The sequence below is a fragment of the Pan paniscus genome, chromosome 17, assembly GCF_029289425.2.
Source record: "Pan paniscus chromosome 17, NHGRI_mPanPan1-v2.0_pri, whole genome shotgun sequence".
Classification (NCBI taxonomy): Eukaryota; Metazoa; Chordata; class Mammalia; order Primates; family Hominidae; genus Pan; species Pan paniscus.
Genome location: NC_073266.2, coordinates 65,657,719 through 65,681,676, shown reverse-complemented (window position 1 = coordinate 65,681,676; position 23,958 = coordinate 65,657,719). Strand labels below are relative to the sequence as shown.

The 23,958-nt window shown below is 48.1% G+C and overlaps 1 protein-coding gene across 4 annotated transcripts in view; it reads left to right on the top strand.

Annotated features, from left to right (window-relative positions):
• The window catches only part of ZBTB7C (zinc finger and BTB domain containing 7C), a 386,078-nt gene that overhangs the window by 258,406 nt on the left and 103,714 nt on the right, over positions 1 to 23,958 (top strand). The window contains exon 1 of one of the 4 annotated variants that reach the window (XM_034943643.3): positions 17,725 to 18,000. The exons of the other annotated variants lie outside the window; for them this stretch is intronic. The gene's annotated coding sequence lies outside the window, so the exon portion shown is untranslated. Of the gene's footprint in view, positions 1 to 17,724; positions 18,001 to 23,958 lie in introns of those variants that run through there. 4 annotated transcript variants of the gene reach the window in all.

The following is a 23,958-nucleotide window of genomic DNA, read 5'->3' as shown; positions in this document are numbered from 1 at the left end:
GCATTGCTGGTGAGAGTTTCTCTGGGTTCCTATTATGCAGACTTGACTTCTTCAGATCTTTTAAACAATTCCCATAAAGAGACTAGGACTTGAGCGTTTAGCAGTGGCAATATAGCTCAGAGTGTGACTCATTTAATCAGAGGACACAGATGCCAGCCAGGGGCACTTGCAGGTAAGACTTCAAATGAGGCAGTGGGAAAGGTTGGGATGGAGGGTGAGGGCGAGTGCATTATGGGATGATGCTCACTATAAAATGGCTAGTGAAGAACACAGGGTAAAAAAACTGCCTTTATAATAGAGTCCTAGACACATCAAGTTTTCCATAAGGTGTCTATATTGCTTTCAAGACTTAAGAAGCACAAAGTTTTATTTTCTAAAATGAAAGGAAATGCCAGACCCAAAGGGACTGTTAAGTCGGGAGAGGGAACCCTTAAAGAATTGAACAGGGCAGATTTTGGAGACTGCCATGAAAGAACGGCAGCTATAGGCTTGGTCTTGCTTTTGGTATACAGTCAATGGCTACAATCCTCTGGGGTTCCCCTGCTCTCCCTGGTTACAGCTCGGGCCTTGTCCTGTGCCAGAGAACAGTCCCAGGGCTGTGCCCCTGCCTGCAGAGCACTCCTCCCCCGCTCAGGTATCCCTAAGGCTCTGGATCATCTGTGAGAGCTGGGGTCTATCCTCAGACTGCTTCCTCCTACCTTGATTGACCTCCTGGCCATTCAGATGGATTCCTGACCCCTGGTCACGCCTGTCTGTCAGGACCCCAGGTGACAGGGTCGCAAGCCCAGAATTGTGCCCAGCCCTAACCCCTGCTTGCTTACTGGGTACACGGGCTGTGTGTTCTGCTGCCAGAGGCCTCTCAGACTCTGCATCCAGCTGTGGCCTTTGGACTTGACATAGCTTTCAGAGACCTCCCTTTCCGAGTTTCCCAGCCATGACCCTGAGCCACAGCCATCACCCTGTCCACTAGTCACTTCCTGACCCTTTCCTCAGAGCTGGCTGTTCCTACAGCCTCCTAGGCCCTGGGGCTTCCAGAACCAAGTTCAAAACCCTGAGAGGGGAAGGACTGAGGGAACCACCATTTTCACAGAGTGTGTGTACTCCCATATTTACTCGAACCTGTCAAGAACATTTCATGAGGCCAGGAGCTTTGACCTCAAAGAACACAGCCAAATTCCAAAAAGATATAGTCATACCTCTGAGTGTATCCTGGAGTGAGTGGCTCAGGGTGGACCAATTCACAGTCCTATGGCCAGTGGCCAGTGCCCCTCTTTTGTAAGACTTTTGAAATTGTAGCAATATTTTTGGATCATTCATCAACATCTTGGTACTGCCTGACATATAGCCCATGTTTCATCCATGTTTTCTTTTCTTCCCTTCTTCCTTGCTTCCCTTTTTCCCTTTGGACCATGGCAGGAAGCTCCCTGGGTCTTTCTCTTGCCCTAATCATCATGCAGACCCCAACAAGGAAGGTTGTACCTTGTACCTTTGTGCCCTGAATTACCCAGGGAGAGGCAGAGAAACAGAAAGAGAGTGGGTGCAATCTAGCTCCTCTCCCTCTATTAGCTGACCTCAGGCAGATCCTCTAAACTTCCTTGTACCTCAGTACCCCATCTGTAAAATGGGCATGCTAATCCTCACCCTAAAAGCTTGTGGTAATGGTGAAATTAAGAAAATGACTATAAAGTCTTTTATATGTTGCCTGGCTCATATTAGATGCTCAGTAACATCTAATGAACAATTAGCCTGGATAATTTCAACTGTATGTGCCTCCCTATGCCTTTAAAGGCAAAGGGAAGAGGAGAGTTTTGATATTCAGAGTCCAGCCCTTTTGTGGAAGACAAAGATGGGGTTGATTCTGACATCCCAACATCACTGCTCTCAAAGGGCATATCTTGCCCAGGCACCAGAAGCCCCAGCTGGGAACCCACCCTGCCTGGCTTCGGGTACCCATTGTTCCACTCACAGCTGTGTGCTTTGGGGACAGTGACTTAACATCCCTGGGCCTGCATTTCCTCCCTTGTGAAATGGAAGTTATAGTGCTGTCCAAACCACCAGATGAGAAGTAAACAAGATAATACTTGCAAAGTGCTTAGCACAGTGCCTGACACCCACTAAGTGCTCAATAAGGGCTCATCGTGATTATTTTCAAGTGTGTGTCCCATCTTATGCAAGAGACAGCTCTGGAAAAGTTGCGAAACCAAATCCCGTTTTCCCACTAACTGACTTCATCACTGCACCAAGACTTTATCTTTGCCTCTGATCATCTGTGGAGGGCAGTGACTCTGAACACCTCAGCACCAGGCTTCCTGCCTCCTCCCAGCTCCATGATCTCCTTCTCATGCAGTGGAAAAATAAGAAATGTAGGTGGCATGAATAATGATTCTTTATGATACCTATTTGTTAAATGTAGATTTGTTTGTTCTATTCATGTATCAATCATCTGTTCTATCTATCATCTGTCCATCAATCATCTATCTGAGAAATGCCACCTATGATTATTTTATCTTTCCCTACCATAGGTAAAACAATATATAATTCATACAACAAACAAATTATAGTTCTAGTCAACAACCTGCCTTTCACCTGGATTTTTTTTTAACATTTTAGAGGTCATAAACTTTCTTGAAAATTTGATGAATACTAATGGGCTGTCTCCCAGAAAAAGGATCATACTTACATACTTGTACAGTTTTGCATATGGTTTAGCTGGGGATTTAAGGATTCTCTGAAGCCCACCAGAGACACTGTTAAGGACCCTGTGGAAGCCAGAGCCCAGCTCTCCTATGTAAACACCCTGTGTCCCGGTAGTAGCACATGGCTGGTTAGGTGTGCACTGAAGCCCTCCCCACCATATTCAGACTCCTAAGACTGGCAGGCCAACTCACCCCCTTGCCCACTGTCAACTGGTCCCACCCATCCTCCTACAGTATCCTCCCTCCTGTGACAGGGCTGGCTGGCCTGTGTCCCTCCCCTTGGCTGTCACTCACCTTTGTCCCACTGCTTCCCCACTCGCATATCTACGTCTGACCTACAGTGCGAGTATGGAATGACATCTGACTGATCAGAGCAGGCCCAGGGAGGATGTGGAGCTCGAGCAGAGAGAAGAGAGGCCCAGTTGTCAAGGCAGAGAAACCACGAAAAGCATGGAAACGTGAGCTCCTAGTTCAGGGGGTGAAGTCAGAGCTGGCAGGGAGATTGGAACAGAGAGAGAATGTGTTTCAAGCTTGATTTTTCCCTCCTGTCTGATTGGAGATTGAAGAACTCAGCAGTGGCAAAACGCCCTGGCCCATGAACAAGAACTCCCTGGGTTCTGGTCTTAGTTCTGGCATTGACTAGGTGTGTAGCTCTGGGCAGGTCACAGGTCGCTTCAACAATCCAGCCTCCATTTCCTTATCTTTAGAGTGAGGAGACTGAAATGCTGGCAGCGCTGTGGTGAGACGGACTCTTTTGAACAGTGCAGGTGTCAGCCTAAGTGGAAAATGCAATTTAGTGCTATATGTTAGGCACCATGAACATGTTCATACCCCCTTTCATCCTTCTAAGAATCTCATCTAAGGCAGTCATTCAAAATATGAGGGCAGTATGTCTAAGGATGCTCATCCTAACATTAGCTATAATACGGAAAAGGTCCCGGTGTCCCACAGTAGAGGAGTGGTTAAGTATGTCATGCCGTGTCCACTGGTGACATTTTATGCAGCTATTAAAAGTAATCAATGTGGTGAACATGCTTCAGATGCAATCCAGCAGTTGAAAACCTCCTCCTGCTCCCATCCTCCAGCCACAACACACCTGAAGGAGGGCACTGATTCTCAACCAGCGGCCACTAACCAGCAAGGCCACACCAATCAGTTACCAATTGTCACTGCTTCTTCCATATCGGCAGCATACATCCTTAGAGATCTGTGAAAAATGCAGATTTGGAGTTCAGATTCTGACTCAGTGGCTCTGAGCTGGGGCCCAGGAGTCTGCATTGTAAGCATCTGTCCAGGAGATTCCGGCAGAGAATTTGAAATCCACGTACTGACAAATGCCACCATGCTTCAGTCCTTGCACAGCATGTCCTTAGATGGCACAATCCAGGCTGTTGCACCCCTTCTTTTCATCAGTGAGATGTAAAGCCTTTATCAGGGACTTCATATTTGCATTTGTCCTAGAACTCACTGCTAGGTAAATCTGCTAACTATGCGAGACAGAGAGCTACTTATTCTCTGCTTTGAGATTCCCAGAAACAGCATCTACAGCCTTGGACAAGGCCATAGTCTGTTTTACCCCTATTAGCTTAACAGGTCCTACCTTCTGCCTTGCTTTGGTTTCTCCTACTGTATTTTTTTTTTTTTTTTTTTTTTTGAGATGGAGTCTCGCTCTGTCTCCCAGGCTGGAGTGCGGTGGCACAATCTCGGCTCACTGCAACCTCCGCCTCCCTGGTTAAAGCGATTCTCTTACCTCAGCTTCCTGAGTAGCTGGGATTACAGGTGCATGCCACAAGACCCAGCTAATTTTTGTGTTTTTAGTAGAGACAGAGTTTTGCCATGTTGGCCAGGCTGGTCACGAACTCCTGACCTAAGGTGATTTGCCCACCTCGGTCTCCCAAAGTGCTGGGATTACAGGCATGAGCCACTGCGCCCAGCTTCTCTTACTGCATTTGAAATCCAAAATATTCTGAGCCACCTTATGCAGTTTCCCAAGATTTAAAGTGACTTTTACAGGCAGTGAGTGTGACCTGAGTTCAGATCCTGGCTCTGAGCTGCCATTCTATGAAAAGAGAATAATAATATACTGACTTCATAGAACTGTTGGTAAGGATTAAAAGAAATTATGCTTGCAGGCCAGGCACCGTGGCTCACGCCTGTAATCCCAGCACTTTGGGAGGCTGAGGCGGGTGGATCACTTGAGGTCAGGAGTTCAAAACCAGCCTGACCAACATGGTGAAACCCCGTCTCTACTAAAGATATAAAAATTAGTCGTGTGTGGTGGTGCGTGCCTGTAATCCTAGCTACTCAGGAGGCTGAGGCAAGAGAATCACTGGAACCCGGAAGGTGGAGGTTGCAGTGAGCCGAGATTACACCATTGCATTCCAGCCTAGGCAACAGAGTGAGACTCCATCTCAAAAAAAAAAAAAGAAGAAGAAGAAGAAAGAAATAATGCATGCAAAGTTCTTAGCACAATGCTTGCCACCATTATGATTATTTTCCTATTCTTGGGGGTAAACAGTGGGTCTTTTCTTTGATGTGGTCTTTGCAGGAGGCCAAGCTCGTTGTTTTGATCTATGTAGGGGCCATTTGGTTCTGCCCTGTTCCCCCATCCATCCTACAAGCCTAACCTTGGCCTACTGGCAAGACAGATGGTCCTTGTCTCACTGGCCTTGCAGTGGGGTGAAGGTCATTGTTCTGACCCACTACCCTGGCGATTTGTCTTGGCCCACATTGCTAGATGGGGAAGGGCTGTGGGTTGGCTCAGCCATACGCACTGTCTCCTGGCAGTGGCACGCTGACTAGCACTAGGGGTGAGGCCAACCTCTGCCTCAGTATGCTGGAGCCAGCTAGAGAAGATGCTTTCCTGGAGGGTGTCAGAGCCCTGTTTGGTGTTGAAACAACACAGAAACTGCTGTGCTCACCCCTTCCCCATCTAGCAGTCAGCCACCCAGCCCAGCTTCTGGTCCTTCTACTCACTGTGACTCCTCACACATTACACCCACATGAGCATGCATGCATACACACACGCGTGCACACACACGCGCGCACGCACACATATGCACACACACTCGCACACACGTGCGTGCACACGCACTCACACGTGCACACACACGTGTGCGCACACACACAGGCCTGCCCTCATCTTCCCCATCCCTGTTACTACCCTTCCTCCTCCTGGTTAAATAAGCAGCAAAGGGAAAAGTGGGCACTGACAAAATGTGTAAGCTGGCAGGACCTAATCTAATGTACAGGTGGATAACAAAACCTCATAGCCAATGAACAGGACAGGAATCTGATAACTCACAAGAGTGTGCTATAGTTTTCTGCTGAAATTTCTAAAAAATTTCTCTTCACAGCCACTCCTCTTTTGGATCAAAGATAATCAAAGTAAGATGATTCTTCTTTACAAAATAAGGCGGGTCTCATTACCTTTGGCCTGATTACTTACATAAGTGCAGCAAGAATGGTAATCGATCACATAGGCCTTTTTAAATTTGCTTTGCTGGAACTTTTCATAAGGAATCTCAGATTGTACCTTTGAAAGCTATGAAGCCAAGGCAAGAACTCGTCACCAGATTTTGCCTATAGCACCTACAGATTTTGGGTAGATCTTCTCTTCCTGAAGTTCCCAAAATATCCTAAGCCTCCTGGACCTGGCAGGAAGTGACCTTCTTTACTCATCTGTAATGCTGAGGACACTGTAAGCCAGGTGCCAGGCTGGCTTTCCCTAGAAGATATTGTAGACTGGGTCCATCAAGTCGACTTCAGTTCCTTAAGACTGTCTGGTCATATCTGATGCATCATTTTCAAATATGACATTCCAGTCAAAGCCTTGGTTGTATAACCAGTGTTTCCCATCATGTCCTGTTATAAGGAGGACAGATTCTTATTGAACTTGTGTGAATAAATATATTCCATGAAGATGAGAACATTCAATAAGAATTTCTGGCCAGGCATGGTGGCTCACGCCTGTAATCCCAACACTTTGGGAGGCTGAGGCAGGCAGATCATCTGAGGTCAGGCGTTCGAGACCAGCCTGGCTAGCATAGTAAAACCCCATCTCTACTGAAAAATGCAAAAAAAAAAAAAAAATTAGCCGTGGTGGCAGGTGCCTGTAATCCCAGCTACTTGGGAGGCTGAGGCAGGAGAATCACTTGAACCCGGGAGGTGGAGGTTGTGATGTGCTGAGATCATGCCATTGCACTCCAGCCCAGGCAACAGAACAAAACTCCGTCCCCCAACTCCCACACCCCTCAAAAAAAGAATTTTTGAATTCTGGAGGGGTTAGGCAGAGAGAAAAAGATAAATGCTTCATTTCTGTTTTAAAAAAGCATAATCAGCCGGGCACGGCGGCTCACGCCTGTAACTCCAGCACTTTGGGAGGCCGAGGTGGGTGGATCACCTGAGGTCAGGAGTTTGAGACCAGCCTGGCCAACATGGTGAAACCCCATCTCTACTAATAATACAACAATTAGCCAGGCGTGGTGGCACGTCTGTAATCCCAGCTACTCCAGAGGCTGAGGCAGGAGAATGGCTTGAACCCAGGAGGCAGAGGTTGCAGTGAGCCGAGATCGAACCACTGCACTCCAGCCTGGGCGACAGAGTGAGACTCCTTCTCAAAAAAAAAAAATAGTATAATGTAAATGTTGTGAGTTCACAGATAGCTTAAGAGAAAAGGAAAAGAGGTTCCTCAAAGCTGGTAATAATATTCCAAACAATAGTCATCCTTCATCAGTTCATTCAGTCCCATGTGATTAACTCTTGCTCTGCATGGTCTTGGGTCAGCAGTTTTAAGAACCTATCAGCTTCTCCACCAGAGGTTTGGAAATCCAGATTACGTTCAGTGGTATAGTTTAAAAATTACCGAAGCAGGGCTGGGTGCGGTAGCTCACGCGTGTAATCCCAGCACTCCGAAAGGCCGAGGCAGGCAGATCACTTCAGGTCAGGAGTTCGAGACCAGCCTGGCCAACATGATGAAACCCTCTTTCTACTAAAAACACAAAAATTAGCCAGACATGGTGGTATGTGCCTATAATCCTATCCACTTGGGATGCTGAGGCACGAGAATCACTTGAACCCAGGAGGCGGAGGTTGCAGTGAGCCGAGATGGCATCACTGCACTCCAGCCTGGGTGACAGAGTGAGACTGTGTCTCAAAAACAATAAATTAATAAAAATAAAAATTACTGAAGCAACTCCATCAGAAGCCTGTACCCCAGACTACCTGGCATAGTCCCTGATTGTTGAAGACAAAGTAATCTGGCGTGTAGTTGGTGGAAAACACTTGCAGAAAACAATCAGAATAAAACAAAAACTATCAATGGATGATAAGAGACTTAAAATGGCCATAGTTAATCTGATGAGAGTGTGTTTGATAAGGAAATTTGGTGATTTCTGTGGCACATGGTGTTTTAAACAATAACCAAAATTATGACTGATGACATTATACTAGGACATATCAACAGCAAGTGTGCTGAAAATTTTCTTGGAAGTTTATACAATTTCTGAAATATACAAATAACATTTAACATTAACATAAGCCTAATCTTTTTAATATCTCTTTTTACAAGGCGAAAGAAATTTTTTTTTGAGATTTCCCAGACTGGAAAATCTAAATATCAGTTCTAGATCAAGATTTCGTTTAGAGTGTGAAGTAGACAATTGCGAATTGTCTGTCACATGCCAGGATTATCTAGCAGGCTAGCAAATTTTATGAATATATCATTTTACATTTTTTATAGGTATGTGTTGTTTCATAGTACAGTTCTTCAGGTGGCAAAAAAAAGTTTATTAACATACCCAAACGTATATAGCCTCTCTGTACTATATAAAAATAAGTAGCCAAAATTATATAAACTTAAGCTTAGTAATTAATGTTTCAGTAGTTTATTTATAAATGGTCTAGTAATTAATATCTATTGCTTAATTTAGCATAGGTCTAATGTTGCAAATTACAAAAAATTTTGGAAACAATTATTAGTCAGATATTATAAAACATAATTATTATTGAAATGTCCATTTATAAAACTTTTATTCCACTTAAATTAATACACATGTTCTTAACACATATGCTTGGATTGTTTATCAAAATTTCACAATACACTAGACAAAGCTAGCCATCATCTCAAGTTATTTCCCTGTTAACTATTTTTACAACACATGCATTTTAGGCAAGTATCTAAACAAAAAATCACAAAAGCAAAAAACCTAGGAAAAAATTAAATACAAAATGTATAATCGTATTATACTCAATGCTGATAACTCAAAAGATATAGCTGGTTTTATTAAACCAGCAATATTAAATCATTCTTACTTTCCAATGGTTTACTTAAATCACATGAACTTGAAAAACATTTGGATTAGTTTCTATATTTCTGAGATTTTAAGGAATATTTAAGTCAATTTGAATAGCAGTCTTGTAAAAGATTTTATAAATTAATTTGGTAATGCTATCCAGAGGTAGAAAAATATCACGTATACATACATACATGCACACATAAACATATAGACAGACACAAATAGAGACCATCTATTTCACCTTTTATTCTGAAATTTTAGCCATGAGTTATGTAAACAGGGTAATACAAAGCTCACTGGTCTATATCTATATCATCATTGGCTCTCGTCATTGCCCCACTTCCTCTTCTTATCTGAATTGCATTTTGACAGATGGGACAAGTTAAGGTTACCTGCTCAATAAGACAGCAAAAGCTTTTTACCAATATTTGTGGAGGAGACTTTAAAGATTTTCTTTTGCCCTGATATGCAGTTGCTTAGCAGGGATTCCCTGAGTCCCTTGAGACCCGCAATCAGGGCAGGGGTCTAAAGTTCAAATTACTGTAGGGAGTTGAGGGGCTGAAGTGTCAATGGTGGGCAGAGAGATGGCAAAGGAGACATGCCGAAGGGTCCAGGGAGCTGAAGGGAAGATGAAGGTGGTAAGAGGAGGAGAAAGGAGCAAAAGCAATGGGAAGGGACAGGCCTTTGAGGGGCCTTGTCCCCTTGAAAGTCATTGAAGTTCTAGGTTACCCAGTAAATTATGCCAACAAGAAAGGAAGCAGACAGAGTTTGTGCCATTATTGTGGGACATATAGTCAGCAGGGCTTCCAGAAGACGATTTCCAGTCCACTGAGAAGTTCCCACGTTATTAACTAATGACTTCTCCCCAACAAAGATGCCCAAGACTGCAACCCAGTCTCGGTTTGCCTGAGTCTCTAACCCAGATTCTAGAGCAGAGGCCTCCCCAAAGAACCAGGAATGCCTCCTCTTGAGGGTCAGGGAATGAATCTCTACTGAAAAAGAGCCCAGAAGACATCCATCCAGGAAGATTCTTTCTCAAATAAGTACCTTTCAACCTAAGAAACCTGGGACTGTAACCCAGCCTCAGAGAGCACACTCAGAATCTTAAGAATGAAAATGTGTCCTTCAGTGGACTATCATCTGGAGCACTGGGTTTCATCAGGAGTAGAACTCACCCATGGACTCCCCAATCCCTCAATCAGGAGTGAAGACAAAGGCTTCAAAGACACACACTTGGAGTCCTGAGTGAGAGGTCAGGGGTGCAGTGATAAATCTGAGACTGTCCAAGTCACAGCAACATAACTACTAAAAAAATTTGGCCTGGTGTAGTGGCTCACACCTGTCATCCCAGTATTTTGGGAGGCTGAGGCGAGCAGATGGCTTGAGTTCAGGAGTTTGCCACCAACCTGGGTAACATAACAAAACCCTGTCTCTACCAAAAAAATACAAAAATTAGCCAGGCATGGTGGTGTGCACCTGTAGTCCCAGCTACTTGGGAGGCTGAGGTGGGAGGATTACTTGAGTCTGGGAGGTTGAGGCTGCAATAAGCCCTGTTTGTGCCACTGCACTCCAGCCTGGGTGACAAAGTGAGACCCTGTCTAAAAAAAATAAAATAAAGGAAATGTTTTGTTTATGTAGTTGTTACATGGTAAAGAAAACTAAGAAAAAAAAATTTTTTTTTTTTGAGAAGGTGTCTTGCTCTGTCGCCCAGGCTAGAGTGCAGTGGTGCAATCTTGGCTCACTGCAACCTCCGCCTCCCGGCTTCAAGTGATTCTTCTGCCTCAGCCTCCCGAGTAGCTGGGATTACAGGCAGGCACCACCACGTCCAGCTAATTTTTGTACTTTTAGTAAAGATGGGGCTTTCACCATGTTGGCCAGGCTGGTCTCGAACTCCTGACCTGAAGTGATCCGCCCACCTCGGCCTCCCAAAGTGCTAAGATTACAGGTGTGAGCCACCGCTCCTGGCCTAAAGATTATTCAGGACTACTGCAATAGGGGTACTCCCGCTTGTCCTTGTTATATTCAGAGTTGGGCCGGACTGCAATAGGGGAGAGGGATCCGGGTTCAGCACCAAATACAAAGACAAGTACGGATTTATAGCCAAGGTGCAGAGGGTGGTGAGTGGATGGAAAATTACCAAGAGGAGACATCAAAGGTAGGGGGATCCTCGCTGAACTGACTTAACAGGATTCTTGCAGAAGGCAGGCCAGCAGGTCAAGATGATTAGATATCAAGGGATGGGGGATTCTTGCTAACCTGACTTAGCAGCATTTTTGTTAAAACTGGACTAGGCAGGCCAAAGACAGGGCCCAAGGACAAGAGGGGGCTCAGAGGAACCTGTCTGAGGTTTATTGAAGGAGAGAGTCTTTGTCAGCTCTTAGGAGCTGACAAAGGGAATGTGGGTCATGATGACAGTTTGCAGCTAATGTAGGCAGACCTCAGCTCTTGAGGCTGCCTAGACCCTCAGGGATCCTGGCTTGCACACAGTAAGTGGTAATTTAATATAAGGTGAATTAGTTGTTTGTCCTAGGGTGAGGTTCTTAGTGCATTTTTTTCTTAGTTTTCTGTGCATAAATGTTCTCTTAAAAACAGAAAGTGTCTTTAGAAGCACAGAATTAAATCTTTCCCTTGCTTTGGAGGTAAGTGCCGGTAACCCTGCTGGAGGAAGAAAAAAGCACTCCCCTGGGAGGCAGATGGCCAAGGTTCCACTGCAGCAGCTCCACCTGTGCTCCCAGTGTGACCTCAGGCAAGTCACCTCCCCACCCTCAACCCCACTTCCTCACAGTATATGGGAGCTATAATGCTGCTCCTGGCCCCTGAGGGTGGGGAACAAATGAGATGAGAGGCTGCTGGAGATGGAAAAGTGGTTTGCCTAAGGATGGGGCTGAATGATCTGGACTCACCCACCTGAGTTCATGGTAGATGTTTATCTGTTTATTATCTTTCCCCTGCTAGAAGAAGGTCAGCTCCATAAGGGTGGAGACCACGTGGATTGTTCACCACTTTACAGCCAAAGCCTGGAGTGGTGTGGGGCACAGAATAGGTAGTACATACCTGTGAAGGGAAGGAAGGGAGAGAGGAGCAAAAGGAGGAGGAAGGGAGAAGGAAGGTGAACAGGAAGGAAGAGTCAAGAAGGGAGAGAGGAGCGAAAGGAGGAGGAAGGGAGAAGGAAGGTGAACAGGAAGGAAGAGTCAAGAAGGGAGAGAGGGAGGAGTGAAGGAAGGAGGGAGGAAGGAAGACAAGAGGGAATCTGCCTCCCCTAGCTAGTGGTGCCACCCCCTTTCCTGCCACTATCCCACCTTGGCCAAATTCTGACCAAGCCCTCCTCCTCTGGGATCCATGGTGACAGGCCCAGCCACCCCCCCAACTCCTCCCCACAAGCCAGGCTTAGCTGAAGCTCCTGCCTGGCACCCTCCCCTCCTCCCACAGTGGGTGCCTGATGGTGTTACCTGATACAGTCTGGGAGGAGGGTGAGGCCCTGGCAGCCCTGGGGCCCTCAGGCTGTGAGCAGAGGTCTGGGACCCCGCACAGCCTACTGTGCAGCCAGCCAGGCTAGGAGTCCTGCCCTGCACTCCAGCCTGGCAGGGTACTTTCCCACAGAGAGAACAACCCAGCACCCTGTGCTTGGCCCACACCTCCCCCTCGGAGGTTCCTGAGGGCCCCAGACAAGCACCGGCTGGTCTCCCAGTGCTCCTAAATGGGAGGCAGGCTCTGCCGGCCCCCAATCCTCCCTCTGGGGCTACAGCTCCTTGCCCTTGCCTTCCAGCCCCTGCAGGACAGGGCAGCCAAAGGCCAGTAAGCCCAAAGGACTCCATTTCTCTGGATCACCATTATGTTCTGGAAGAAGTGGAGGAGTTTGATGGAGTCTGGCAAACGGCCGATAGGTTCCAAATGGCTGGGTTGCCCCCCTAACACACAGTGGCAGAAATGTATGTAGCCTTGGCAACTAACAGATTTGGCTAAACTCGGTGACCATATAAAGGGCTGTTAAAGTGTAGCTTAGCTTCAGTTTGTGGCTCCCTGTCTGTTCTCGATGCTAAATGGCAATGCATTATTATTTCAAATTGGCATTTAATACATTTCAATAAAATCTGATCTGTGGATGAAAGTGATAGAGCCATGCCATTACAATCCACAGGTGCTAATATGCAAACAGTGGAGTTCAGAACGGTGAGGTCATAGCCTGTGATTGGACAGGAAGCCAGAGGGGCCACGAAGGAAGAGGCTTGGCATGTCCCTCCTCCCTTGAGCTGGTTGCATTTTCTTTCAGTTTTCCTCAAAATTTAATTAAACATTTGTTAAGCATCCAAGAAGTACAAGGAGGAATGACAAGTGGAGCCTGTGTTAAATGCGGTGTGAAATGTTCACTCCAGCGACAGAAAGACTGACCCGCTGCCCACGCCACCATGACACCATAAATATTAGCCTTCCTAGTGTGATGAGATTATGGGTTACTTTTCCCCCCCGGTTCACAAATTTTCTCTACAATGGAAGAATTTCATCAAGACAAGATCCAGTCCTTCTGTTTCCCAGATCTAGGATTCTCTCAATAAACACCTGTACCACACATACCTGCCTGGGGCCAGTGACATACCAGGCACGATACAGTAAGAAAAGATGCATGGGTCCTTGCCATCAAGTAGCCAACATTCTAGAGGAAGGGACAGTCAAATAATAAAATCAATGCGAGCATGAATCCTTTGATCAAGGGTCTGAAATAGATAATGGGGCACAAGATCCTAATTTATCTATGTGGTCAGGAAAGGCCTCTCTGAGGAGGTGACATTCCTGCAAGACCCAAAGTTGGGGGAGCATTTCAGGCTGGGAAATTTGCATAAGCCAAGTCCCACAGCAGGAAGGAGAAGGAACAGTGAGGGGGGGCGGCGCAGGGGGGATGCCTGTCTGTGATTGCAGTATGGGGTGCAGGGAGTTTGGCGAGAGAAGGGCCTTGAGGGCTATGGTGAATAGTCTAAAGTGCATGTGAGTGCCCTATGACAGGACCAGATGCCTGTTTTAAGTGGATTGCTTTGGCAGTCGTGTGGCGTTGAGCCGAAGGAGCAGAACAGGAATGGGGCAGAGAGACCAGTTAGGAGGTGCCTGTAGAAGTCAAGGTGAGAGGGGATAGAGGCTCCGCCAAGGGCAGCAGTGGCAGAGGTGGCAGGAAGAGGGCAGGTTCGAGCTCTATTTTGGAGACAGACTCGCTGATGGATGGTTTGGGTGGGGGCGGGGGTGGGGGCCAGGAAGGACAGGGAGGCAGCAAGCGTGGCGCTGAGTTTCTGGCTTGAGTATCACTCATTCCCATGTCTGCACATCCTCTAGGATGACTTGCTTCAGCACTCTACCAAAGGCCAACCTCCATCTCAGCCTCCCCCTGCCTAACAATACCCTCTTGGGTTCAGGAAGAGTCATTACCCTGCTTGTTCAGATGGATAAACTGAGGCATGCATCAGCAAACCACACTGCCCCTTAGGGAACCAATTGTATGAACCAAAGAGCCAGAGCTTGAACCCCAGGGTTGCCTTGAGTCACCAGAGTCACAAAGATGCAGTGTGATGTCCAATTTTATCATATGTCAGGCAGTGTGACCTTAAACAAGTTGTAAAACCTCTCTGAGCTCCAGTTTCCTTATCAGTAAGATGGAGGAAATAACAAGATCTACCTCACAGCGTGGTTGCATAGAGTGAGGGCATAGGCCCTCAGTCGATATTAGTATACTCTTTGCAGATCACAGAGCTCATACATGTGTCTGCCTCTTTATGCACGTGTGTGCAGACACTGTATCTGCATGTGCTTGTGGGCACAAAGCTGTTTGTGTGCCTACATTACAACCCCAGCAGATGACTAGGCCCTGCTGAGGTTTCAAGTTAAGACAGTAGCATGTTTGCTTATGTGCTTCTGTTTAGCTTTCTGAGCCATGCTCGGTGGTTGAAGTAGGAGCTTTCGTCCTCACTGGAACATGAGTGAGTTGTTGAGTTTGGAGCCAGCTGTGAAAGTCAGGGCAGGCTTGCCGTGTGAAGCCAGCGGGCTTCCACGTGCTCTGGCTGACCTGAACCGGGAAGGCGGGGAGCCAGAGGTGGGGGCTGAGAAGGGCTAGGGCTGGAGGAAGGGAGCTGAGGAGGAGGAGGAGGCCAAAGAGGGCCTAGGAAGGAATCCAGGCCCAAAAGGAAATGCACACTCAGATCTGGAGTCTGGTGCATCCAGAGCCCCTTCTGTGGGTGGCTTTGGGAGCCTCCCCTTGCCCTCTCTCCCCACCCACTTCACTGAGACTGCTTTATGTTCCTGTTCCCAGGAGGCAGCTGGCACCGAGGGAGGCTGGAGGGGTGGTGGGGCGGGGCTCCCCACTTTGTGCCCAGAACCATTCCGAAGGGTGTGTCCCAGCAGGGCACACACACACAGTGATTAGGGGGAGGGAGGAGTGGCATTCACTGTCCACTGCAGGACCCAGCCGGTGGGCTGGACAGCAGCCAGCTCTCCCCAGGCTCTTGGCTGCAATATCATTGGCCCTGGCACCACCCATAGCCTACCCAGACACTCCTTCCAGTCCGGGGGCTGGAACCCTGGCTAGGAGGAGCCGCCTGGGGGTAAGCTGGGCTGGGCACCTCAACTCTGTGCACCCCTCCCTACAGCTTCCCTCCCACATCCCGCTCCAGCTGGGTTTGAAAAGGTGCTCCCATCCTTCCTCCTCTCCAAACAAGGCCCTGCCCTGCACTCTCTCCTTTCAGCCAGAAGCTGCACCCATAAACTGGCTCTACCTCATAGACCCCCTCCTGTTTTCTTAACTACTGAGAGAACCCTCTGAACCAGGCCAGCTGCTGGCTTTCCCCAGTGACTCCCCCTCCTGCCTCCACTCCCGCACCTGACATGCCCTCCTCTCCTGCTCCCTGCAGCACCATCTTCCAGGCCTGCCCAGCCCCACTCCTCCTGTAGCCCTGTCCCTGTGAGCCTGCCTTACTAACTGCTCTGCAAAAGCACTGCCCTGTTCCTTATGCACCCACAGGGTGCTGGATGCACCTTGCCCCACTGTCCAGTCCGCCTGTGCTTTATCTGCCCCACAAGAAGAGAGGCTCCGAGGTTGGCACCCCACTGCACCCACCCCACCTCCACCCAGGCCGCTGAGGCAAACCCTTTACGGGCACACAGCAAACACTTCTGGATTCATACTGATTCCATCCAGGTTATGTGTTGGCACCTTTACCTCCTGGGGTCTGGGAGTGGAGTGTGGAGTTATGCTTCATTGGATATTTAACTAGTGCCTTTGTGGACAAAGGGATTTGACTTCTCAGTCTTTGGCTTGGGTGTTCCGGGAGTACCTGGTTTTTGATAAAAAGCTATGGAGTCATCCAATCTTGGAAACTGTCCACCTGCTCTGATGAAGCACCCCTGCTTCTTCCCTTCAGCACCCAATTCCCTGACCTAGCAGCCTCTCCCCACCACATCCTGGCTACCCAGCCTCTCTCTCCCCTCACGCAGCAGTCCACAGCCCTCTTTCCACAGCATGGAGGGTTTGACAGATGCATTCTAGTCTATTGTGGAAATGCCTGCTCCCCTGCCTGCAGCAGTGGGTATTTACAGTTTTAGAGGGAACCACAGAGAGAGACCCGACCTTTCCTGCCTTCCTGACGCAAGTTTCCCTGCCTCTCTGGGGCAGGCTCCCTGCAGAGCATACCCCGAGAAGGAATGAATCTCTAACATTGGAATTTCAGGCAAGGGGCACCTGTTGGAGGAGATAGTTTTGTCTGAACCATCTTTCTGGGGCTCTGCAAAGCACAGCCTCATCCCTGGACCTTCATGGCCAATGCACCTTTGAGATTTACTTCTGGTTTCAGGATCCTTTAAGGCTCATGGCCTGCCGGAGAAGAGTGGCAGAGGCCATGGAAGGCCAAGCACCTCATTGGACTCTTGTTTTGTGCTTATTTTCCATGGCACCAGGGTAAGATGATCAACAGGAAAGATTCACTCCCCTGGCGCTTCCCCCATTTCTGAGAACAGTCAGCAGAGGTATCAAGGCATTAAATGGTTATTTCCTCCAGGTGACCAGTCAGTTCCAGGGTAAAAGAGGCCTGACAGCTCCCAGCTGTCCAGAGCCTCCCAGGTGGCAGTTTTCAAGAAGGCTTGAAGGAGAGGTTTGTGTGAGGTTTGAAGGAAAGGCCTGGGAGAGGGTGTTTGGCCACACCTCTGTGATTGGTGGCTGGCCCACCCCAGTGTGGACTGCCGGAATCTCCAGTTGGCATTTCTGAGTCAGCCTGCGTGATATGTCTGTTTGTTCGAGGGGAAGGGGGTGTCTGTGGGTCCCACCCACAAGGTCTCATGACCCCCAGCGGAGGAGGGAGCTGCAGTGCTGTGGTTACTTCCTGCACTCCCTCTTTTTTTTGTTACTTAAAGGATTGCTGTGCAGTGTTTGATTTGGTTAAGTTACACTCACGACCCTGTAAGGAGAAAACATATAATTCTAGTAATTTTATTGGGCTTAGGTTTCAGGCAAATGGAAATAAATTGCCTCTAAAAAGACAGACACGCTGAATTGAATAAAACAATAATAATAAAAAGCCTCCCTTGCTTTGAGATAAGTGGTAAGTCATTTTGTGAAGTACTAGAGAAGGAGGGGGGGGAACCCACAAAAAACAAAACGGAGGAACCCGGGAGAAAGGAGGGGAAAAGAAAAGCTCCTCCACCGCCCTGGCCTTTATTTCTGCTTTACCTTTTCCAAAGAGCTTAATTTGGTGTCATAAAGTGAAGCGTAACGCGCGAGTGGTGAGACCTGCGCTTAACAGTACAGGTGGACCAAAGGGGCTCCCGGCCAAATACTTCTGGTTGGAGGGAGGGGAGGGAGTGCTCTCTCAAAACCACTCCTGGAATGGCTTAACTCGCCCAGCACGAATCAATGACAACCTCCCGCCGGCTGCGGCAGGCTCCCGCGAGCAGCGCGGCCGCGTGGATTCCCAGCCCGGGACCCTGGCGGCGCTCAGGACACGGCCCGGGCACGAGCGCGGCGTCCCCCGGGCGGCCAGGTGGGTCTGCGGCGGCCTCGGCCCGCCTCTGGGCTAGGATCGGGGCTCTGGGGAGCCCAGCGGCCGGGCCGTGGGGGAGGGGGTGGGGGAGGAAGCCCTTCCGGGCGGCCGGGAGAGCTCGGGCGCTGCGGGCATTCTCGCTACGCGCTGCGGGGACCCTGTGGCCGGGTGGCCGCGGGGCGGCTCCGGCTGGCGCGGGTGGCGGCGTCCGCAAAGCGTTCAACTCCCCCCGCCTCGCCGGAGCTCCTGCGGGGCGTGGGGCCACGCACCTCTTCCGAAATAGGAGAGAGGATCTGGAACTCTGCAGAGAGCAACTCTCGCCGCTGCCCCATTGCCGCCGGCCCACGCCAGCGGGCTCCTTTGGGGCGAGGGGCCAGCCGAAGGAACGTAAGGGCACTCCGAGAGGGAGTTGCGGGTGTACATTGGTAGTTTAAATTGTCTCCCCCAAGAATGCTTGGTCCTCCTGAGAGTCAGATGCAAAACTTGGGGACGGGAGGGAGGGGGGACAAAAGCCATGGCAACTTGGCAAAAGTCGAGGTCCGGCGATACGGGCAGAAATTAAAGGAGCGATTGGCAGAAGTCCAGCTAGGCGCGCGGCGGGTGTCCTGTCAGGTCCCTGGGCTCAAATCGCGCGCTGAGCTGGGTGGGTGGGGGGCTCTTCCCTGGACTCCAACCTGGGGGTGAGTGGATGGGGAGCACTCCCACCCGAGCAGGCGAGTCGAGCTGTAGTCTCTCAGCTCCGGAGGCGGCCCGGTGTGGGTGGCGCAAAAGGACTGACCCCGTGCGTCCCCACTCCCGCGGGCGCCCGGGCCCGCGTCACCCACTGGAGCGCCTGAGTTCCTGCAGGCGGGCGCAGCGGCCGCGGGGCTGGCCTGGGAAGGACGATGGAGAGAGCTTCCCCCTAACCCAGCACCCACGCCCCCCTGCCCGCCACCCACCCCGCGCGGAGCATCCAGCGTCGGGTCCCCCACCCCGTGCTCTGTGGTGAGGGCTCCGGGGTCGCTCCTTTCTGTTCCTGGCTTCCGTTGTCCCGGCTGTGTCTGTGCCGGCAGGCGGGTGGGCAGCGGGCGGCTGCCTTCTTTCTTTTAATAGCTGGTACTCAGCTTCGCGCAGAAGGAAGCCCCACTCCAGTGACTTATTGGTCAGCTAGTGGCAGACCACTTCCAGTTCTTCTAAATGCGGAATTTTGAAAATAGAAAGGAAGTGATTGAAACAATCGAGCAGTTTCTCCAGATGAGATAGAAGATTTTTTGGAAGGGGGAGGGGCGCGCTGGCTTGGAGGTGGTAAAGGCTCTGCCAGGTTCAAGTTTCAGCTCCACTCCCTCCGTCCCCCTTCTTTCACCCAGTTAAATCCTCTCTGGGCTTAGAAAGGCTCAGGAACCCCCGCTGGGTGAAACTCCAGGAAAGAAAAGTAGCCCCAGTGCCGGTCCTCCCCCCTTAAGGCACAACCTGGGCTGCATAGAAAAAGAACCCACTCTCCCAAAAAAGACTCATATTAGGCCACATCAGATATGAATCATTAGCCCCACTTTGCAGATGGGGAAACTGAGGCCCAAATGGGTTAAGTACATTGTCCAGGTAGTAGCAGAGGCAGGATTGAAAGCCACTCATTGTACCCCACGTCTTTTAGAATCTTACACTTTAATTGCAGAGACAGGACTCGCCTTGGTATAATTATAGTACAACAGAAAATAGTATGTGTTACACTTAATATTAACTTTTTAAATGTCATTTTCTTTTTAAACAATCAGTCATTTATTCAACGCTATTGTATTGTTTACTGTATGTGTCCAGGTACCATGCTAAGTGCTGGGCATACATCAGTAACTGAAATCAGACGAGATCTCTGGCCTCTGTCAATGGGAATAGTAATAGTAATAGTAATAGTGCAACCCTCAAAGGGTTGGATGAAGTGAGATGGAGCCTGGGAAGGAGCCTGGGAAGCATTGCTGTTGAGAAGCAGCAGCAGGAGGCCTGGATGAAGAGGAGGAGAGGGAGAAGGAAGGAGAGGAAAGAGCGGGGAAGTTAGAATGACTGGAGTCTCCATGCTGCAGTCACCAGGACTTGTCCCTGGTTCAAGGGGATGCAGTGGAGTGCACACAGCACAGTCAGCCTCTGCCCCAAGTGCCCAGGAAGCTGTTTGAGTCCCTGCTGTTCAGATTATTCATTTAGGGTTTACAGTTGTGGATTTCGAAGAGTCTGCACTTTTGGCACATGCCAGCTGGAGATGACAAGAAGAGGCCCAAACAGTCTCTGAGAGTACTGGCATCTCTCTCTGGATCAGTGCTGGCCGGGCTGAGAACTGTCCCAGGGTGTCACCCTCCTGATGCATCTGCCCACTTCCTCAGTGGCCAGGATGGCGTTTTCATAGGACTTGAGTTTAGCTTCAAGCGCCTGCCCTTACCTTTGGGGAGGGAAGCTTGTCTACACTCACAGGACTTGTTGGTAGCAAAGCCAAGACTAGAACCCAAGTCTCTAGACCATACATGGTTCACAGAGCAGCTCACTTTGGCCTTCCGGGGCGGTTTTAGGACTCAACTGAAAGACCCTTCATCCACTTACATCTCCACTTACAATGCCATTTCCTGAGAATCCTGTCCTCCTTCGTTTTAGCTGACCAGACATATCTGTCCTAATAGAATGGTGTTGGATGGATGTTTGAGACAGAGCAGCCATAAATAATCTGGGGCGTTTGGCCTGTTAACTCTCCTTCCATCCTGAATGGTGTAATAGGTTTAAGATAACTACCTCTAAAATTAACTATCACTTTTGTGAGGAAGGTGAACTGATAAATCTTGCCTTGAAGCTATTACCCATCTGAGTGATGCTCTGGGACTTTCTTTCCCCAGAATTGTTACCGACTCCTGCTAGAAGAATAGTTTTTTTCTACTTCCTTTTCTTAAAAAAAAAAAAAAATCCTGGGTTTGAGGTCACAAGATCATATTGCATACTACCTTGATGTCGTGCTGCCAGAATAAAGGCATTTTCCCCCAATATTGAGATTATCAGCTTGATAAGGGCCGTGAGCACCCGGCTGGCTGTCCCAGTGTTTACAGCAATTACACAGGTGTATAATTGCATGGGGATGTTTGTTTGCTCAGCCCTTGCTCAGCCAGGCAGCCCTACAGGTTGGGCCAGGGAGAGAGCTGTTCAGTTTATTTTCCTTTGGCTGGGAACTGTGGAGATGAATAGAGGGAGGGGAATCGGGTTGAGAGATTGTTGCCAAGAGCAATTTGGAGTCTCCTTCATATTAGTCAGAGATTGTGTTTTTCCTTTCTAAAGCCGCCTGCTTCATGGTAACTTCCACGGAGGATTTATTTTCCATCTTGTGTGTGTGTGCTTGTTAATTTTTGTTTGATTTTTAACTTGCTGCACTTCTCATGACTTAGCAAAAAAAAAAAAAAATAGCGTGGGGAATGTGTGATGACACAGGCCCTTTATATCATACATTCTGCATGTTATTGCTTAACAAATTTGAATACTGATAGACCCTGAGGTATCATGATGGAGTGAAATGAGTAATTCCTTTGAAGGGAGAGTTTATCTTCAGTGGATGACTTTAAAAATTGCAGCATAATTTCACTTTCCCACTGTACATCTTGATCCTGTGTTTAGATAAATAGGAATGCTTGCTCTCTTCTGTCATTTTCCCTTTTGTTCCATTTGGAAGGCCCCCTCCATCTAGGCCTTGCTTGGAAGGGGATCAGCTAGAGTGGGCCTCCTTCCACTTCATCCGCACCCATGCACCTCCCTCCTCCATGCCAGAGGCCAGCTAGTGAGAAGGAGGTTCCCCCCGTGGGATAAGAGCTGCCCCGCAATGGTAGCTTGGCTTGTGTGTGCATGGAACACAGAACAGGAAAGCTTGCATGACCACAGGCTGCCCCTCCTAGGCCAGGAACCCCGGAGCAAGCTGTAATTCATCAGTCAATAACTGAGTCCATCCACTGAACAAATTGAGTGGAGCAACTCCGAGACTCCAAACTTGAAAAATTACCTAATAATACGGCACACGATCTATGTCGGCTTTTCCAAATTAGATGCAAACCAGATGCAAATGTACATGTGGCCCTCCCAAATGATATCATATAACTGGACTTGGCCTTCAGGAAAATCGGTGCTGCCTACACATATGCTTTGTACACATACATGCAGGGCTATTGCTTTCTTGGCTGTGGATTCTGGCTGACAATTCTGTTAAATTGTTTCTGGAGACAACGGGTTGGTCCGTTGGTCTTTCTGGAGCCACTGGAAGAGGTCACTGGAGAGATGACAGTGGTCTCAGCTCCTGTTGACACTTGCCATCCATAAGCCCTAGGGAAATCTAGCAGAGGCTGCCTCTATTAAACAGAACTTAAACAACAGAAACTTTTCTAATGTTTGTTTTGTTTCTGTTTTTCTTAATAAAACAGTCAATAAAATTTATTGAGATATAATTCACATAGCATATAATCCACCCATTTAAAGTGTAAATTCAATGGTTTTTAGCATATTTGCAGGGCTGTGTAACCATTATCATAATCAGTTTTATAGTATTTTGATTACTCCAAAGGAAATACTGTACCCATTAGCAGTCACTGCCCATTTCACCCCAAGCCGTCCTAGGTTACCAATAATCTACCTTTTGTCTCTATAGATCTGCCTATTCTGGACCTTTCGTATAAATAGAATCAGATAATATGTGGTCTTTTGTGACTAGTGTCTTTCAACTAACCTAACACTTTTGAGTCGTTAGCTTTGTAGCATGCATCAGTACTTCATTTCTCTTTATTGCTGAACAATATTCCTTGTATAGATATACCATATTTTATTTACCCATTCATAATGATATTTACCCATAATGGGTAAATCCATTTACCCGTGATGGATATATAGGTTGTTTCCATATTTGGCTTCTGTAAATAATGCTGTTTTGAACAATCATTTGCAAGTTTTTGTGTGGACCTAGGTTTTCATTTCTTTGGGGTATATACCTAGGAGTGGAATTGCTGGGTCATATGGTAACTTGATAGTTACCCTTTGGGAAACTACCAGAATGTTTTTTTACAGTGGCTGTACCATTAGACATTCCCACCAGCAGGTATGTGATGGTTCCAGTTTCTCCATATCCCCACCAACACTTGTTGATAATATGGCCTTTTTATTGTAGCCGTCCTATCTTTAAGGGTTTATATGCTCAAGGGAGCAGTAGCCAGGAAATATTCTGGGATCAGCTCAGCCATGCTTGCTTTCTGTAGGTATAGTGAGAGCCATTCAGACCTCTTGAGCATCCTGCACACCCTGGTGTTTCCTTTGCATGTCCCAGAGCTCTATACTGAGCTTTCCCTCTATGTTCCTATAAGACAGTCGCTTTGTATGGCTGAGTACTCTATTTCATGCTGATATTTCAGCTCCACAATGAAATCATTTTATCCCAGTTTTATGCCTATGGGACTGAATAGGATAACTAACACTCTTAACAAAGACAAATTTGAGCCAACTGGCATGGGGGAACTCACCTAGTTTGAAGACTACCAAACATTACAAAAAAAAAAAAAAAAAAAAAAAAACAACTATCCTTTCATTAGAACATCCTAAGTCCTGGTCATTAGCCATTCTGTGGCATCATGTTCAGTGTAGGCAAACCTGAGGACCAGAAATGAATTCCAGTGCTTCTTGGAAGTTATCGTAATGGAATTTGGCTTGTATGACCCAAGAGCAGCCTGGACTATGCTCTGCTATGAATGGACTCTTCACCATCAAATAGTGCTTAGTCCAGCAGTTCCTAAACCTGATTACATGTTGCAATCACCTATAAACTCTTTTAAAAGATTTCAGGCCAGGTGCCATGGCTCACGCCTGTAATCCCAGCACTTGGGGACGCGGAGGCGGGCAGATCACTTGAGGTCAGGAGTTCGAGACCTGCCTGACCAATATGGTGAAACCCCATCTCTACTAAACATAGAAAAATTAGCTAGGCGT